General features: G+C 38.5%; 1 pseudogene; it reads left to right on the top strand.

Annotated features, from left to right (window-relative positions):
• Positions 1 to 4,912: 4,912 nt before the first annotated feature.
• On the top strand, positions 4,913 to 8,968 carry LOC149572006 (uncharacterized; annotated as a pseudogene).
• The last annotated feature ends 3,022 nt before the right edge of the window (positions 8,969 to 11,990 follow it).

Genomic DNA, 11,990 nt, shown 5'->3' on the forward strand with positions numbered 1-11,990 from the left:
AGGACTCCTCCTGAAGGTATGCTTAGAGAATGGGTCAACAAATGTTGGACTCCTCATCGAGTCCTCCTTGATGCTGTACAAAACCTTACCAAAGGTTTCTTTTTATTTCGCTTTGCTAACCCTTCACAAGCAGTCACGATCTTTAACAATGGCCCTTGGTCTATGCATTCCTCTCTGCATGTTTTTTAGAAATGGTCCCGAGACTTCATTGTCTCGGATGATAAAAAGGTTAGGGTTCCTATACGAGTCAAATTCCCAGGTCTACCCTTGCCCTGTTGGCCTTTTATTGAGTATATTGCCCAAGCCCTTGGCAAAGTTGTTACCAAGGAGCCTGAGAAATTTTTTAATGCTCGCTCTCAACGACGTGTTTGCGTTGAAGTTGATCTTTCCAAAGATCTCAAGGATTCTGTGGAAATCTAGATTGGAACTCAAACCTTCTCACAGAAGGTGCTTTACTTGAACCTACCTAACACCTGTTATAGGTGCCAGTCTGCGAAACACAAGATCAGGGATTGCCCTTTGGCTACACCTAGGGTCAAACCCCAGCCTAAAGTGGCGCCTATCAAATAGGCTGAAGGAAAAAAAGAAGAATGGGTTACTATTGGGCGCAAGGCAAGCCTGCCTTGAATCCCTTGGCCCCTAAGCCATCCTATGCGGTGGTTACCGTGATTCCTCCTAATTTCATAGAAGTGTTAATGCCTGCTAGCGTGGAGATGCCAGCAGCTTCCATTACACTTGTTCCAGGGGTTTCGCAGGTTTCAAACCCTGCTGGTTCGCAGGGGATCAAGGCGGCCACCAGTGCCTCACCCTTGGCTGGGGCTCGTACTCCTCTTGTAGTTTCTTCCATAGTCCCACTAGCAACAAGGAATTCTCATAGTCCTCCTGGACATGCGGAGATATCAAGGGTAAAACAATAGGCTGTAAGACCAGAGGATTTCCCATCTGACTTCCACCTAGTTTCTACCTTTTTGCAAGATAGCTACTCCTCTCTAAAGGACGAGGATGATATGGAAGAGTTCTCATGAACTTCCTCTCGTGGAATGTTCAAGGTCTTACAGACCTCCCCAGAAAGTTCTATGTCCAGGATACCTGTCATAGACTTGGGAATTTAGATTTTCTTTGCCTACAAGAAGTTAAGATTTCTGGTTTCATGCTTTCTGCTGCATGCCGCGTCATTTGGTAGGATAGCGTTATGTTTTCTTCTCAACATGAAGCTGGCCGAGGTGGTGTAGTTACTCTCCTGTCACCTCGCCTTCATTCTACTATTATCTCGCATGGTTCTGACCCCACACACTGTATTATTTGGCTTTTACTTTCCATTAACAGTCATTCTTTTGGAATCATTAATGTTTATGCCTCCAATGATGCTGTGGAAAGGGCACAAATGTGGGTTTGGCTTGCTGACAACTTGCCGCCAGCTACTTGGGTCCTATGTGGGGACTTCAATATGGTTGAAGTGGCCTCTGACAAAGATGGCATTCTGCCTTTCTGTTGGACAGCTAGGGAAAGAGAAGCCTAGTTTTACATGCGAAATAAATTGGGCCTTTTTTATCCCAATACAAACCGCCGCCATGGTCGTGGGGCCTAGCACACTTGGTCCAATTTTCAAGCCGGTCCTGACCGCATTTTGAAATATCTTGATCGTGCTATGATCTTGACGCAATCTTTTTTCTCCTTCTCTGAAGATCGTGATTTACCTGTCATTCCCCTGACAGATGTGACGTTGTTAGACCACTATCCCATTTATTTTAGCATTTCTTAGCAAACAGCTGTCCCCAAGGTGGCCAAGTCTCAATTCTTCCTCAACAAGTCTATGTTGTTGCATGCTTCCACCATCTCCCACATCCAACGTGTTTGGAATTTGGAGCCACGTCCTCATTCCCATCGAAGTTGGATTCAATGGTGGAATGACGCCATTACTAGAACTGCTCATTTTTTGCGTATCTATGGGCGTCAGCTGGCAATCTTCAAAAAATGGTCTAATGAAGCCAACACCCTTGCCCTCAAAAAAGCCTCTGAAGCTCTCACCTTCAACCCCTTTGATGTGGATTTACAAATTTAGCTTGCCAAGCTTCACCACGATAAGCAAATTGCTGATAACTATGCTGCCCGAGGAGCCCAAATCAAAGCTCGTCTCCACTGGACGTTGGTGACAAAGCCTTGAAGGAGTTCTTCCAGGCTCTCCGAGCCCCTCATACCAATGTTGGGATTAAAAAGATAAAACAGGGAACTGATGTTCTTTCTAGTCTACCCAACATCCTGCAAGCATTTTTTCTTCACTATGAGAACATTTTTGCTTCGCAGGGCAATTTGGTTGCTCAGGAGGAGGCTCTCAGCAAGTGTATCGCTGTTACTCCAAACTGCCTCGTGGTTGAGCAACGCGCTTTCTGTGAGCAACTTCTTTCTCTTCGAGACCTTAAAGAGGCAGTTTACTCCATGGTGGATGACAAATCCCCTAGGTGTGATGGATTTCCCTGTGAATTTTACAAACATCTTTGGGAGAAAATTGGTCCTGATCTGCACCAAGTCTATCTTCAAGCATATCATTCTAAAAGCTTAGGAGCAATCATAAATAAAGGAAATATTAAATTCATACCTAAAGCTAGTGATCCTAAGGACATTTGCAACTGGAGGCCGATCACCCTCCTGAATGTGTCTTACAAGATCATTGCCAAAGCGCTCTCTCTCAAAATTTGCCATATGCTACCTTTAATTGTGCGGCTTGAACAAACTGGCTTCATCAAATCTAGATATATTCTTGACAACATCATTTTTGTTTGAGAAGGTATGGAATGGGCCCGTAAGTCCAAGCAACAGGCTATCTTTTTAAAGATAGACTTTGCTAAAGCCTATGATCACATTGAATGGCCTTTCATTTTGGCTATGCTTTAGGCTCTGGGTTTTGGTCCCAATTTCTTTCAGTCTGTGGAGATGCTCTTTGGTGACGCTAATGCTTGCATCACCATCAATAATTCACAATCTGAAGCTTTTGGACTTTTTCGCTCCATCAGGCAAGGTTGTCCGCTAGCTCTAGTGCTTTATGTCCTTGTTGTTGAAGGTTTTGGTTATTTACTTGCTCACTCCGTGTCTTCAAGACTGGTCCGTGGCATTTCCTTGCTTGATTCTTCCTCCTAGTTAGTCAATGGTCATTTTGTTGATGGTTCTTTTCTTACTCTTCTTGAAGATGAAGAAAACATCAAAAATGCTTTAAATTGTTTGGACACTTTTTGTCAAGCCTTTGGCTCCGCCATTCAATGGCATAAAATTCTCTATTACCGCCAGTCTTTCTTGCCAGCTCCATCTTGGCTTAGCCAGTTTCAATGGAAATGGGTTACTCATGGAGAAATATTCTACTTTCTTGGCATTCCCTTTGCTTTCCAGGCTTCCCCTGTGGAACTTTGGAATGCTGTGCTTGCAAAGATTAGCAAAAAGCTTGATTATTGGATCACTAAGCCGCTTTCTCTTGCTGGGAAATTCCAGATTTGTTCTAAGATTCTAGCTGCCGCCCATGTGTACTATTCTTCTTGTTGGGCTCCCTCCAAAGCTTCCTATCTCAAACTAGAATGTTTTCTCAGAGATTTTCTTTGGGCCTCTAGTTCTGACCATCATGGTTTTCACAGAGTTGCTTGGGATTTCTATTGTCTCCCAAGGGAATTTGGGGGTCTCGGCCTGCTTTCCACTCAGAAGTAGGGCCTTTCCCTCTGTACTAAATGGATTATCAGAGCTATTTTTGGAGATGAAGCCTGAAAGATACTAGTAAGGCATTGCATTTCTTTCGGCTTCCCTGTTAACAGATCGGCGTGGAAGGGGATTGGTTTTCAGACCCTTCTCACTATGTGTGAACCAGTGGTCATACAGGGCTCTTTTGTTATAACGAGCATCGGGAAAGCCTGGGAAGCTATTAAACCTTGGCTTCGTTGGGTTGGTGATGAGTTTCACAATGGGCTATCCTTAAATCAACAGAACATTTGGTGGTCTCCCCTGTTTGCCATTCAGGGTACTCCTCTTGCCAAGACTCAAGGTGCCAGTGCTCTGCGTTTCTTTAAACGTGGCATCTGTAATACCAAGGATATTTTTTCAAGATTCATGATGAATTTCAGGCCATGAGAGGATATGAAAGTTCAGTACCGCCTTGTTAGTTCTGATTGCCAGACTTATGACCTTCTGTTGTCTTCCATCCCTGTGCACTTAGTTCATAAAGTGGGGATTCAGTCTGTTCGTCCTTGGTGGCATGATTGGAAGTGGTATCCTACCACTCCATTTACCAATTATAAGCCCAATATGGGGTACAAATGGCTTTCGCCCCACCTTCCAATGGCGGACACACTTAATCAAAGGTGGCATTTGCAATCTTTGCTTTCTCAATGGAGAAAATGTTTTGACACCATTTGGAGTGCCATTATAGAACCTAAGATTGCCCACTTTGCTTGGTGCCTTGCCTTCCAAGGTCTTCCCTTGGGGCCTCGGCTCAAGCACATTGGGGTTCCTGATCCCAGATGCCCCTTCTGTGGTCAACCTAAGTCTTTTTTGCATATTTTTTGGTTTTGCAAGCATGCTCAGAATTATTGGCACTGGATTCATGATTTTTTCAAGCCTTTTAAGCCCAAACCTTTTTCATGGTACATGATCCTGCTAGGTGATTCCCCCAAAATTCCTCGGAAGTTCTCCCATATTTGGCATACCTTCAAGATGGAAATTTTGTTTTCTCTATGGAAATATAGGAATGCAGTTTTATTCACTCACAGTTTTTTGGATGTTAACATTGCAATGTACACTAAGGCATGCATTTGTAACAATGTCATTATGCAGATATAGGTGCAAGCTAATAAAGTTTCCCTGGAAGTTGCGCACTTACAGGAATTGTTAAATCATTGGAGCAATGCTCCATGCACCATTGGTAGAGTGCCTCCGGATGCCTCAGCCGATGCCTCTTCGTCTCGCGATCGTTGTTCCCAATGCTAGTCCTCTGGTCGCCATTCACACACGCCGCACTCCTAAGGTCCTTGCCACCGCTCTCGTAGTGGTGGACATGGTGATTGGAGGTGCACTCCGCTTCCCCACCGCGTGGTGGTTCTGGTTGATCCCCAGCTCCTCTCCTTGGGCGGGCTTCTGGCCGGTCCTCGACTCCTCCCCCTAAACGGGCGCACTCTGGCAAGTTTCCTTGGCTGGCCTTGGCAATTTCTCCTCTGCGGCCAGACAAGAAGGATGTGAAGACTGTGACTACCCTAGATCCTACTGATGTTGCTGACGGCTGGACTATTCCTAGTCTGCCCCACAATCCCACTGATGCGTGGGGATTTCTTGATAAAGATGATCCTCCCCCCTCTGCTGGTACTGCCTTGGCAGCTTGAGGTGGTTAAAGTTTTTTTTTTTTGATGAATAGTTAATAGTTTCTGGCTGAGGCCTTATTTTTCCGGCTTTGACCGTGTGAACTCATTCGCGGGGTGATCTTGTATCCCCCAGCCCTTTTTTGTAAATTTTAATCTTAGTAAATTTTATTAATTGAAAAGGACTATTCATAAAAAAAAATAAAAATAAAATAAAATAAAATAAAATTTTCCTGTCCTACAGAGTACACTTAATTCCATTATCCCCCAAATCGTTTCTTTAAATGTAGCCTTGTGCAAATGCCATAAACACTTTCAAATCGGTGAAGTTCTCTACGTTATTACAACTTGTCTCTCTGTAATATCTCTGAAATCAAATGGCTATGGTGGCTGAATCTATATTAATGGGGAGAAACATCCCAAGAAGAGGGAATGTGAAAGCAGCCATTGCCGCTTCTCTCTTTAAATCTGTAAAATCGCTTTTAAGACCAAAAAGCAAGGTCTTTTAGGGTTTTCTCTGCCTCCTCTTCTTGGGCTATATCCTAACATATCTCACAACTCATAGGCGATTTTGCATCTATTTTTATTTTCAAGATTGCTTTAAACAACTCTCATCTGTAAAGATGTAATCTAATGTAATATGAATCAATTTTTGACAGAGTTTCATATGATGGATCAGAGAATTTTTTAAGTTGCAGTGCATTGTTTGTTCACTTTTTACATAAGTTCACAGGATCTGATGCAATGTGCCCATCTAAACAAATTAATTAGTGGAGTTTTAATATTTAGTGTATCGAAACAACAGGGTCAGGGGTTTTTTAAGAAGTGGAGCAAATGGAAATTAAATTTGATAGAATAAAAACAGCAAGTCAGGCCTAACATTTTAGGGCAATAAATTTTTCATGGCACTTTGTAGTTCTTGGGCTCTCACAAAACATGATTTCTTTTTTCTAAAAAGACTTACATGATTTCTCTGTTACGCTGTGGTTTGGACAAGATAGGAATCCAACACTTCCTTGGTGCAGCATGTCAGGGGCTCTACAATGGAGCTAAACCTGCCAGTACTGATCTGATGTTTTATGTATTAATTATCTAACTGGAGTAAATAAATAATGTTATGCTTTTGATATGTGTATTCATAATATATTTTATTTAACTTCTAAATTATTTGGGAGAATATTTAATACTTTTATAAAGTGATAGTGGCATACTTTCAAGGCAAGTTTTTTTTTTCATCCTTATCTTTTTCTTGTTATTCATTTTATATCTACATATGCTCCTTATTCATTAGTCTTTAATTTTGTATATCTAATCTTCTAAATTTCTAATTTTAAGATTTATTTTTTCAACTCTTGAATCATTTTCACATGTCAAGGCAATCACACACAACTTAGATTTGAACCCAAATTACAAAATTTACCACTTTAAATATAGAATCATCCTTTCCTCACAACCATTATGAGTTGACTTGGTATTTATGTCATGATCTATTATATCTACATGTTTATCAATATTCATTAAGTATTAATTATTTACTTAATCACATTAAGCAATCTTAAAATAGTCATTTTCATTTAAGAACATTCCTGGGAACATTTTGTTTGGAATGCTAAAATAAAAGATACTTAAGGAAAACATATACAAACATCAATTGCATGCTTACTATTTGTTTCTTATAGTCAAAATCCAGTGACTCCATTTAAGGTAATTCTAAAAAATGCTAGTTGTTAATTATTACCTAAGAGTGGAGTTCAAATTGAATCAAATCATATACATGCACAATAAGCAAAATGGAGTATATAGGAAAATATCAAAGTTTTATCATGTAAAATAACTCTAAAGCCACATAATTGACTCATGATGAGTCATAAATTTGTCATGTCCCCAATTTTTGGTGACAGTTTGATTTAATTAATTTAATTAATGGTTGTCCAAGGACGACTAATTAATTATTTTAATTAAATAAATAGTTATTAAAAGATAACTTTATATTTAATAAAGTGACTTGAAAAATATTTAATAAAGTCACTTAAGAGATAAGATCAAAAAGGTTCTAGAAGTCTCTGGAGAGGATGGAGGGAAAAGAATAAATAGGCACCCCGGGGCTCCATTCGAGGGAGGCAGTTGATTATCTCTCTTTGTTTTCAGATTGTGATTCAATCACGGGTGCATTGTGGAACCTAGGGTTTTTGCAATTGTCACAGTTGGCCATTGAGAACGATAACTCTCAATCGGTACGCAATTTTGAGGGTGTGAAATATCATCCGAATTATTGCAGATTGGAGGTGACATTCAGTCATTTCATCAGTGGCAGAATTGGGTGGTCTAAAGCCGAATTTTGGAGGTTCATTCTGAGAATTGAGATTTGAAGATTAAGCTATTTGCAAAATTGGAGATTCTTACATTATCAATTGATTGAGGAGAATAAGTCGTTATCCATCAAATTATTGCAGAATTATAAGAATAATAGGAGGGAAGCTAGGGAGAGAAATTAATTGGGATCAGATGAAAACTCGATTCAGATCACAAGACAGAGGGGTTTAATTTTGAAGTAAGCAACGATTATTTCCAAGCAAGCAAATTTTTGAGCCTTTGGAGCCAAACGTCCTTCCTTATGGTATTGTCATTATTGTTGGAAGCCTAGTCAATATCGCAAGGTTAAAGATTTGCTGAAATTTGTATTGTGGAGGATTAAAGGCGAGATTTAGGCCAGGACAGAGGAATAATCTACCGCACGATTTTGAACAACGACTCCAGCGATTACATTGTTCAAGAAGACAACCCGATACTCTGCTTTGATAGAGCTCACGATTGAGCGCATCATTGCTAAAAATCGACGGGCTGGAGTCATACTAAGGGTTTATCTCTCTTGACAGCGGGCGGAATTCATTCATATCAAACTACGACTGAAGATTGTGAATCGCGCAAGTGCAGACATTGGCGACCATCTTCCGTCTACAGTGTGAGGAACGTAGGCTTGAAAAAAGTCGCGGGTGACAGCATAACTCTCAGCAAAGTCGTGATTCAATATTGGGTGAACCCACAGACAGCATCCAACTCCGCCAACTAGTCATCGTTAAAGAGGGCATCCAGCACGATTTGGTGAACCGTCAGCAAGCAAAGGTCACGAATCATAAAATCGCAGGTGGTCAGCAATCTCAGGTACTCACAAATGGCATAGAAGTCAAGTTGCAAAGGAATGCTCTTAGTGTTATTGAAGGACCAACTGGGCACGAGGAAGATGACAGAAATGAGGGTCAAAATTTCTTGTCAAGTAGCTCTGAATTAGCAGCTTGTGATGATTTCCAAAAGCCCCACAAGACAAAGCAGAGGCCACACAAGACAGTTGCTGCTATCTCCAAAGGTCACAACAAAAATCAGAGTAGTGAAGTGCAATCTTATATTGTTGGCACTTTAAGCTTGTTGAAGAAATTCCAACTAATGAATATTCACACCCATCTAAGGAGAAGTTGATTGACATTGTTCAAAAGCACTTCGTGGCTCAGCAATTGGATGAGGTGCAGGTTATATCTGGATTCGTGGAGGCTGCAAAGCGACTCAAGACAGTTTGTAATTAAGCCCTTGCCTTGGCAAAGGAAGTGTCTTGCAGAAACATCCATCTATAGACCTTTGTTTGCTAGTTCTAGGAGCTTAGAGTGTATCATATGTACTTTCTTGACATCTAACAATGGAGTAACCAGGGTTAACTTTAACATCTTTAACATAGGTGGACTAGATGTGTATTTGCTAATTGTTTGACGAAATGTCAAACCTTTGAAGTTTTAGTATTTTGGTGCTGGAGAAAGCAATAACCTAGTAGGGTCATTTCAGTGGTATCAGAGCTGAAGTATAAAGAGTTTATTTTGGTGCTGGAGTAAGCAATAACCTGTCAGGGTTATTTCAAAATTTGTACAAAGTAGAAAGAATAAGTGCATGTCTATTGAATCACATGACTAAATATTTTGCAACACCAAGGTTAGAGATAATTACTTCACTCCCTTATATTTAATTTCTCAAATTAGCACTCCGGGTCTATTTACCTAGATTGATTTCTATTTAGCAAAATTAAATAAATGACCTTACAATCCTTAGCAAATTCTAGTTTCCTTTACCTCTTTGGTGAATATGTTCAATCTTACAACTACTAAGATTTGACCTTAAGATTCATGCCTTCATTTCTTTTTAGGTATTTAGATGTATAATTTTTTCATAGCTATATTATTTTTCTATATTTACTATGGTTTTGTGTTTTTTTGTCATCGTTTTTCCTTTGTTATGTCCTTAATTTTTACATATCCTACATACCATTTGATAATCCATTAGGATTTTACTCTTTAGATCTGATATACAATTGATTTATATGGTGTTGTCTTTCCATCATTCCTTGCCTTACTACAATATTTATTACATCAACTACTTAAGATTCTAATCTTTCATTGATGAGAAGTGCTTGCTCAAGCCCCACTCTAGCATATTTTAACATGTATAAACCTCTATTAAGAACCACTTTGATGGTCCATAAGATTGAACATGTGATTTATTTGGTTAAACAAAAAATCTCACAAAAATTCACTTATCAAGCAAACCTAATTTGATGCATTTAGTCAGGACAAATCTTCTCATCAAATAACAAGTCTTTTTAATAGAACATTGGAGGTATGTCCTTATGAAACATAAATTTTATATGAGCTTGGATCCTTATTGGCTTGTTATTTAATAGTGTAAATCCCTCCAATTGCTTATTGCTCTTTCACTTTTTTATTTCCTATCTAAGGTCTGTAGTTATTATGTCCTTAAATTTTGCCTAGCCTACATGCCCTTTTGATACTTCATTAAGGCTTCACATATAAGATTCTATATACCATTGATTTTGCTAAATTTTTCAATTTAAAATTAATATATAACACCTTATCTTGCCATACTTTCTTGTCTTAATGCAATATTTATTGCATAAGCTAATTATGATTCGAATTTTCCATTGAGGAGGAGTGAGTTTTTAATCCTACTCTAACATATTTTAAAAATTTGTAGATATTCATATCGAGAATCACTTTAATGATCCATAATATTGAAAATGAGGCCCATTTGGTTAAACAAAAATTTATGTGAGTTCCTAGATTTGATCGTGTAGAGATTTTTGTCATCAACATTTTGGATCAAACTATGTGATCCATCATCAGGATGCAAGAGAGTGGAACTAAATTTTATGCTCCCTTTTCTCTCTTGCATCTTGATGGTGGATAGACAAAAAAATTCTACAAAATCAAATCCAGAAACTTATGAAATTTACATGGATTGTGGAAATCCAATAGATTTGATTAAACAAAATTTTTCACTCATTGATAAAACCAATTTGACACATTTACTATTTAGCCAAATCTCCTCATTAAATAGTAAACTTATGTTTTGTAAAATATCAGGGGTAGGTCCTTATTACACATATATTTTTCATGATCCTGGATCCTTATTGATTTGATCTATTGATGTATCCCTCCAACCATCTTCTTTAAGGACACGGCTATCCTCCCACAAAATTGTATAGTTGATTAATTTTGAAAAGATTGAAACTATCATGGATTGTTTTGAAAATTTCAGCATTTGATCTTCATGATTTGCATAGTTTGTAGTCGAAAATAATAAAAAATTTGGAAAAAAACCACTATATTTTAGTAAATTTGGTAAAAAAAAAAAGTTTGACTTATTTTGTCTTTGGTACTTTTTTTTGGGAAGATTACTCTGCACTTTTTTGATGAGCTATCCTTAAAACACTATTGTTACTCCTAGTACAACCTTCACTATCATGATCTCTCTTACTTAGTAACTATACCCATCCAACCATTCTTTCCTCTACTGCATTAATTTCCTTTTTCATCCTTCCATCCAAAAGCATCTTTTAACAATTCTTATAGTATTCTTCATTATGAAGTAGGAGTCACAATATCTTCCATCCATCTTCTGTCTAACTCTTCCCAAAACATCATTTGTTCATCCTTGGACATAACTACATCCCTTATTTATTTATTTAAAAAAGGTAAGAAATCATTCAAACAATCAGAAGTTCAAATTGAGAAGGGTTCTCCACCCAAGAAAAAAGTAGGAAACACTAGTCATTATATGGTGCATCTTTCCATAGACCACTACACTTTCAAAACTCAAATGATGCCCACCGACAGAGATGTGTTCAATATGTTAATAGTTGGTAAGCATCACTTCTACTTTTTTAAAACTGAAATTTGCTACTCCGCACAACACACTTTTTAAATGAAACGCTCCTACACATCCAAACTATTGTGGTTGTAGAGCAGCTCTGCGTGTTTACAACTTCTGTATGTGTAAAAATTCTATTTTCGGGACTCGAACTCAGCTCTCTCACCCGAGAGAGCCGAGTATCATAACCAACTAGACTACAATAGCAAATACAAAAGACTCGAACCTAGATCTCTAGAGTGTCCTAACCAATAACCAACTAGACTACAATGAATGTTGTTATTCTTAGGAAAGAATTATTTAGATTGTTAATAAATCTGACAACTCATTTGCGATTCTCCATCTTTTCATTTTTTAGAATTACTGAAAAAGACTCTCTTCTGCAAAAATTGTAATCTAAGTAATGTAATATGAATCATATATTCCATGTATTTCCATGAAAACGAATCTAACAAT

This window comes from Cupressus sempervirens, chromosome 2 (genome assembly GCF_028749045.1).
Source record: "Cupressus sempervirens isolate cs-2001-9-10 chromosome 2, ASM2874904v1, whole genome shotgun sequence".
Taxonomy (NCBI): Eukaryota; Viridiplantae; Streptophyta; class Pinopsida; order Cupressales; family Cupressaceae; genus Cupressus; species Cupressus sempervirens.